At 40.7% G+C, this 8,727-nt stretch overlaps 1 pseudogene; it reads right to left on the bottom strand.

Moving 5' to 3' along the window:
• Positions 1–7,000: 7,000 nt before the first annotated feature.
• LOC122435556 lies at positions 7,001–7,885 on the bottom strand (annotated as a pseudogene).
• Positions 7,886–8,727: the final 842 nt, after the last annotated feature.

The raw sequence follows: 8,727 nt of genomic DNA, 5'->3' as shown, positions 1-8,727 counted from the left end.
GGTTTTAATGAGCTAGGCCTAGACTGTAGTGTACAGCACTTCTACTCGCATTCCATTAGCTAGAACTCAGACAGCAGTCACATTCAACTGCAAGGGATGCTGGAAGATATAATCTGAATTTGTCCCAAAAAGGAAAAATAAAAACAGGCCTAGTGACCACCTAGCTAGTTTCTGCCACATCTCATAATGCATGTCTTGAAGCCTTTGTGAAAAGAGTGTCCACGTAGTTAGAGGGTGAGTTAAGTGGGTTACACAGAATGAATTGATTCCAGCACTCTGATTTTTTTTTTTTTTTTTTTTGAAAAATTTTTACTGCGTTTGGTTTCCATGTGGAAGCACTGGCAGAACTGAAAAGAGGCAGCATGTTCCACTTACTTTTCTGAAAGATCACATAGCTAGATGAAATCTCCCCCCACTCAGGGCTGATTTAATAAACCTCACCCCAAAACCACCCCAAGCAAAAGATTAAAACAGAGGTTTGTGGTGATCATTTAAAAACAATACCATGTGTGAGATGGTCGGCATTTGGATTTCTGTGACTTCTGCATTTGATGTGTGCTCCTTGTCCTCTCACTTGCATCCATCCCCTCCTGCTCCCCCCACCCCGTCTTCAGGCCCTTCCTCCTTCAATTAAGACTCAACACACAAGTGTGCAAGTGGAAACGCTACTCAGTCTCAGTACTGCAGGCTTAGACGTCTGCCAATTCCAGCGGATGGATGGTTATCTCTCAACTTTGTAATTTTGCCCTTGCATCACGGTCAGCTAACGCAGGTCTACTCTCTCTCAAGTTGAAATACAGACAAGATATGGGTACGTACACATTTATCGGTCTAAAATATCAGTAAGTAAACCCACTGCGAAAATTTACAAAATGAGGAAGAGGGGGGTCAACGGGTGGCGGTGGGGGGCCTGTGGCTGTTTCACTTAGGCAGTAACACTGCTGAATGGACACTGTGCTAGGAGAGGGAGGGAGGTTGGGTACTCAGACAGTAAGCAGAAGAAACAAAGGAAACAGAGCTTGCCTGAAGCTACGTCATTTTCTTCTTGTGATTGTGTAAGGCATTTTAAACTGGAAAAACTTCTTTCCTTCACATTGTTCCAAATAATCATTTGGAATATAACTTGTGATTCAGAATACAAATAAGACCCCTTTCATCTCCACCCTCCACCTCCAAAATCATTCTACACACCCAGGGCCCATAAAGTACAAGGCAGGCAATTGATTTCACGAATCAGGAGGCATTGTGCTCACATGGGGCATAAGGCCACTGTGTCAAGGACACTTTTTAGAGCTTTAGCCCTGATCCCAGCCCTCTCAGGCCACAAGGGGTAAGAATCCATCTTCAGTGAGGATTTAAGTCCAGATCCTTAGAAAAGTTAAATCTTCCAAGACTGAACCAGAAAGAAATAGAAATTATGAACAACCCAATTAAAAGCACTGAAATAGAAACTGTGATTTAAAAAAATCCCCCCCCCCCAAAAAAAACAAAAGCCCGGGACCAGATGGCTTCACAGGTGAATTTTATCTAACATTTAGAGAAGAGCTACTGTCTATCCATCTAAAACTCTTTCAAAAAATTGCAGAGGAAGGAACACTTCCTAACTCATTCATGAGGTCACCATCACCCTGATACCAAAACCAGACAAAGACAACACACAAAAAGAAAACTGCAGGCCAATATCACTGATGAACATAGATGCAAAAATCCTCAACAAAATTCTAGCAAACAGAATTCAATAACACATTAAAAAGCTCATACACCATGATCAAGTTGGGTTTATTCCAGGGATGCAAGGATTCTTCAATATACACAAATCAATCAATGTGATACACCATATTAACAAATTGAAAGCTAAAAACCATATGATCATCTCAATAGATGCAGAAAAAGCCTTTGACAAAAATTCAGCACCCATTTATGATTAAAACTCTTAAAAAAATGGGCACAGAAGGAACTTACCTCAACATAGTGAAGGCCATATATAATAAGCCCACAGCAAACATTATTCTCAATGATGATAAACTGCAGCATTCCCCCTGAGATCAGGAACAAGACAAGGGTGTCCAATCTCATGACTATCATTCAACATAGTTTTGGAAGTCCTAGCTACAGCAGTCAGAGAAGAAAAATAAAAGGAATCCAGATCGGAAAAGAAGAAGTCAAGCTCTCACTGTTTGCAGATGACATGATACTATACATAGAAAACCCTAAAGGTACTACCAGAAAATTACTAGAGCTAATCAGTGAATTTAGCAAAGTTGCAGGATACAAAATCAATGCACAGAAAAATCACTTGCATTCCTATATACTAACAATGAAAAATCAGAAAAAGAAATTAAGGAATCAATCCCATTCACCATTGCAACAAAAAGAATAAAATATCTAGGAATAAACCTACCTAAGGAGAAAAAAGACCTGTATACAGAAAATTATAAGACACTGATGAAAGATATCAAAGATGACATAACAGATGGAGAGATATTCCATGTTCCTGGGTAGGAAGAATCAATATTTTGAAATGACTATACTACCAAATGCAATCTACAGATTCAATAAGATTCCTATCAAATTACCAATGGCATTTTTCACAGAACTAGAACAAAAAAATTCACAATTCATATGGAAACACAAAAGACCTAGAATAGCCAAAGCAGTCCTGAGAAAGAAGAATGGAGCTGGAGGAATCAAACTTCCTGACTTCAGATTATATTACAAAGCTACAGTCATCAAGACACGAAGCTGCTGGCACAAAAACAGAAATATAGACCAATGGAACAAGATAGAAAGCCCAGAAATAAACCCATGCACCTATGGGTACCTTATTTTTGGCAAAGGAGGCAAGAATATACAATGGGGCAAAGACAGCCTCTTCAATAAGTGGTGCTGGGAAAACTGGACAGCTACATGTAAAAGAATGAAATTAGAACACTTCCTAACCCGTACACAAAGATAAACTCAAAATGGATTAAAGACCTAAATGTAAGATCAAAAACTATAAAACTCTTAGAGGAAAACATAGACAGAACACTTGATGACATGGATCAAAGCAAGATCCTATATGACCCACCTCCTAAAGTAATGGAAATAAAAACAAAAGTAAACAAGTGGGACCTAATTAAACTTAAAAGCTTTTGCACAGCAAAGGAAACTATAAACAAGGTGAAAAGACAACCCTCAGAATGGGAGAAAATAATAGCAAATGAAACAACTGACAAAGGATTGATTTCCAAAATACACAAGCAACTCACACAAAATACCAGAAAAACAAACAACCCAATCAAAAAGTGGGCAGGAGATCTAAACAAACATTTCTCCAAAAAAGACATACAGATGGCTAACAAACACATAAAAGATGCTCAACATCGTTCATTATTAGAGAAATGCAAATCGAAACTACAATGAGATATCACCTCACACCGGTCAGAATAGCCATCATCAAAAAGTCTACAAACGGGAATTCCCTTGTGGTCCAGTGGCTAAGACTCTGTGCTCCTGATATGGGGGGCTGGGTTCAATCCCTGGTTAGGGAACTAGATCCCACATGCCACAACTAAGACTCTATGCAGCCAAATAAAAAAAAATAAATGTTTTTTTTTTAAAGTCTACAAACAATAAATGCTGGAGAGGGTGTGGAGAAAAGGGAATGCTCTTGCACTGTTGGTGGGATCGAAATTGATACAGCCACTATGGATGATGGTACAGAGATTCCTTTAAAAGTAGGAATAAAACCACCATATGACCCAGCAATCCCACTCCTAGGCATATACCCTGAGGAAACCAAAATTGAAAAAGACACTTGTACCCCAATGTTCATTGCAGCACTATTTACAATAGCTAGAACATGGAAGCAGCCTAGATGTCCATCGACAGATGAATGGATAAAGAAGTTGTGGTACATATACACAATGTAATATTACTCAGCCATAAAAACGAACACATTTGAGTCAGTTCCAATGAGGCAGATGAACCTAGAGCCTATTATACAGAGTGAAGTAAGTCAGAAACAGAAAGATAAATATCATATACTAACACATATATATGGAATCTAGAAAGATGGTATGGGAGAATTTATTTTCAGGGCAGCAGTGGAGAAACAGACATAGAGAACAGACTTATGGACACAGGGAGAGGGGAGGAGAGAGTGAGATGTATGGAAAGGGTAAAATGGAAACTTACACTACCATATATAAAATAGATAGCCAATGTGAATTTGCTGTATGTCTCTGGGAACTCAAACAGGGGCTCTGTATCAACCTAGAGGGGTGGGATGGGGAGGGAGATAAGAGGAAGTTTCAAGAGGGAGCAGACATATGTATACTTATGGCTGATTCATGTTGAGGTTTGACAGAAAACAACAAAATTCTGTAAAGCAATTATCTGTCACTTAAAAAATAAATTAATTTTAAAAATCTCCTATTAAGAATTATTTATTTAAATTGGAGGATAACTACTTTACACTATTGTGATGGTTTTTGCCATACATCAATATGAATCAGCCATAGGCATACATGTGTCTGCTTCTTCTGAAGCCCCCTCCCACCTCCCTCTCCAGTCTATCTCTCCAGGTTGTCACAGAGCACCAGCTTTGGGTGCCCTGCATCATACATCAAACTCTCACTGGCTATCTATTCTACATATGGTAATGTATATGTTTCAATGCTATTCTCTCAAATCATCCCACCCTCTCCTTCTCTGACTGATTCCAAAAGTTTGTTCTTTATGTCTGTGTCTCCTTTGCTGCCCTGCATGTAGGATTGTCAGTACCATCTTTCTAGATTCCACATATATGCGTTAATATACGGTACCTGTCTTTTTCTTTCTGTCTTACTCTCTACAATATTACACTGTATAATAGGCTATAATAGGTTCATCTACCTCATTAGAACTGACTCAAATGGGATCCTTTTTATAGCTGAGTAATATTCCATTGTGTGTATGTAAGGAAACTATAAGCAAGGTGAAGAGACAACCTTCACAATGGGGGAAAATAATAGCAAATGAAACAACTGACAAAGAATTAACTTCCAAAATATACATGCAGCTCAAGTAGTTCAATACCAGAAAAACAAACAACCCAATAAAAAAGTGGGCAGAAGATTTAAACAAACATTTCTCCAAAGAAGACATACAGATGGCTAATAAACAAATGAAAAGTAGTTCAATACCAGAAAAACAAACAACCCAATAAAAAAGTGGGCAGAAGATTTAAACAAACATTTCTCCAAAGAAGACATACAGATGGCTAATAAACAAATGAAAAGTAGTTCAATACCAGAAAAACAAACAACCCAATAAAAAAGTGGGCAGAAGATTTAAACAAACATTTCTCCAAAGAAGACATACAGATGGCTAATAAACAAATGAAAAGTAGTTCAATACCAGAAAAACAAACAACCCAATAAAAAAGTGGGCAGAAGATTTAAACAAACATTTCTCCAAAGAAGACATACAGATGGCTAATAAACAAATGAAAAGTAGTTCAATACCAGAAAAACAAACAACCCAATAAAAAAGTGGGCAGAAGATTTAAACAAACATTTCTCCAAAAAAGACATACAGATGGCTAATAAACAAATGAAAAGATGCTCATTACTACAGAAATGCAAATCAAAATCACAATGAGGTATCATCTCACACCAGTCAGAATGGCCACCATCAAAAAGGATACAAACAATAAATGCTGGAGAGGGTGTGAAAAATAGGAAACCCTCTTACACTGTTGGTGAGAATGCAAATGGATACAACCACTATGGAGAAGAGTATGGACTTTCCTTTAAAACTAGGAATAAAACTACCATATGACCCAGCAATTCCACTACTAGGCATATACCCTGAGGAAACCAGAATTGAAAAAGACAGATGTACCCCAATGTTCATTGCAGCAATATTTACAATAGCTAGGACACAGAAGCAACCTAGATGTCCATCAGCACATGGATGGGTAACAAATGATTTTATTTTTTAATTTTTTTTAAAGAGAAAAATTTTACTGAAAAATAGTAAAACCATTGACAAAGGGATTTTGAAAACACAGAGCATGTATTTAACCATTAGCTTTACTTTAATAGGTAAATATTCACCACCTTTATTCTCTATCACATATCATAATATTTATAATAAACCTGTCCACCTTATGGATATTGTCAATGCAAAGTTAAGCTTCTAATATCACTAACTTTTATTTTATTTTTTTGATTTTTTTTCCATTTAATTTTTATTAGTTGGAGGCTAATTACTTTACAATATTGTAGTGGTTTTTGCCATACATTGACATGAATCAGCCATGGATTTACATGTGTTCCCCATCCTGAACCCCCCTCCCACCTCCCTCCCCAACAAATGATTTTAAAAAGTAAAAAAGAGCACTGAAATGTTGTGAAGTAATTAGCCTCCAACTAATAAAAAAAAAGTAAAAAAGAGGGCTCCCCTGGTGGCTCAGTGGTAAAGAATCCACCTGCCAATGCAGGAGACAAGGGTCCGATCCCTAGTACAGGAAGATCCCACATGCCATGGAGCAACTAAACCCATGTGCCACAACTGTTGAGCTTGTGCTCTGGAGCCAGTGAGCCAAAACTAAGCCAGCAGGCCCTAGAGCCTGTGGTCTGCAACAACAGAAGCCACTGCAATGAGAAGCTGCAGTACAACTACAGAGTAGCCCTGTTCACAGCAACTAGAGAAAAGCCTGCATGCAACAATGAAGACCCAGCCCAGCCAAAAATAAATAAAATTATTATATTTTTTAAAAGGAAAAAAGTAAAGCAGAAAGGATGATCTTTTAAAAACAAAACACGGAGACATTTTTTTTTTTCCTGCAATGTTCTGCCATTTTACTTGAGACATTAAACAAAAAATGTTTTGTTTTTTTTTTTTTTTTAACAAAAAATGTTTTATTTAGAGTTGTTGTGTTGGTTTTTCGGTTTGGACATTCATAAGACCCAATCCAAGGGTAGTGCTGGGATGTGGTTTGTGTCTGAGTGGCAATGATGGTCAGGGTCTTTCAGATCATATGCTGGTACCGGTCTGCCTTCCCTTGGTCTGGCATGACAAAGGGGCTGGCCCAGCCTAGAGAGAAGGGGTGGCCAAAAACGGCTTTCAGGTTCACCCATGTTGTTTTCTTGACCCATCTTCTGTCTTCCTTTTTCAGTTGTTCTATTCTTGTCTCATCTGTGCAGATGGAGAGCATCTGGGTCCCGAACATGGCCGATGTGAAAATGAGGAAGAGCAGCCCCTCCAAGCCGAGGAGGATGAGGAGGGTCATCGTGGTGGGCGAGGAGGAGCTGCAGTCTTCTTCAAAGCAATGCAGGAAGTGGAATCCCACCAAGATGAGGGCGTGCAAGGAAATGAGAGCTACATACATTGTAAACAGGACGAAGTACTTCTGGTTCTTCTCGCCGACACAGTTGTTGATCCAGGGACAATGGTGGTCCATCTTCCGAATGCACCGCTTACAAACCCTGCAGTGGTGGGCTCGGTCGGGCTTGATGCTGCAGCATTTGGGACAGTTGTACAGCACCTGACCAGACTTCAGCTGTAAACTCTCGATGAATTCTTTAGTGGCATTTCCTTTGGGCACAGCCCCAGGGTCGGTCAACATGGCCCGGCAGTGGGAAGCCAGGGCCAAGAAGGCCAGCAGGCTGAACACGATTCCGTTAATGGCGCTGTACATGTAGTCCCCGGATGGAATCAGCATGACGAAGAGGACCACGAACTCCGCATAGAAAACCAGAAACCAGGTGACAATGGCACAGAAAATGCCACAGCCATCGGGGATGAACCACATGGTGCCCGTCGGATAGCGGTGGGAAGGTGGGACGCACTTCTCTGACTGGAGGCACTCTGGTTTCCACTCAAGGTCTCAGAAGCGGTGGGTGGGGATAAACATTCTAAGCTATTCTGTCCATACTGGCCTTGTGAAGCTGCAGGCAGTTCCTCAGTCCGACTCCTGGTGTGGCTCTGATTGCCGCCACCGTCGTCGCTCCTCAGGCAGCCTCCGACCTGGGACCCGACCTCAGGCTGCAGCGACGGCTCCCCGGCAGGAGGCGCCGCAGCTTCCGGGATTCGGCCAGACACGAAGCGGCGCGCCCATCAAGCGCCCCTCAGTGGGGTGGCGGCGGCTGCCGGAGCCGGCGCCGCCCAGCACTCTTATTGCCCTAAACCTTTGGAAGGCAGTTATGCTCACCAGTATACCACAGATGTCACTAACATTTGGATTCCTCCCTCTACACTGTACAGCTGTACAATTAACATAGGCTGCTGTTGAGTCCAGGTTTCCCTGTTGTGGTGGCTCAGACGGTAAAGAAGCTGCCGGCAATGCGGGAGACCCAGGTTCGATCCCTGGGTCAGGAAGATTCTCTGGAGAAGGGAATGGCAACCCACTCCAGTATTCTTGCCTGGAGAATTCCATGGGCAGAGGAGCCTGGCGGGGCCCAGTCCACAGGGTCAAAAAGAGTCAGACACAGCTGAGCGACTAACACTGTTGAGTCCAGGTTTCAATCAGTAGGACTAATCCTAGAAATATTGCTAGCTGCTTTAGCTAACACAGTACATACATCCAGGAATGCTAAGTGCACCCATACTGAAAAGTCTGGCCCTACCCAAACCAAAGATATCACAAGAAAATTACAGACCAATATCCCCTATGAATACAGGTGCAAAAATCCTCAACAAAATACTAGCAAACAGAATCCAACAGCATATTGAAAGGGTTAAACATCATGATCTAGT

Source organism: Cervus canadensis, chromosome X, assembly GCF_019320065.1.
Source record: "Cervus canadensis isolate Bull #8, Minnesota chromosome X, ASM1932006v1, whole genome shotgun sequence".
Lineage (NCBI taxonomy): Eukaryota > Metazoa > Chordata > Mammalia > Artiodactyla > Cervidae > Cervus > Cervus canadensis.
This window is presented reverse-complemented; position numbering and strand designations above follow the sequence as displayed.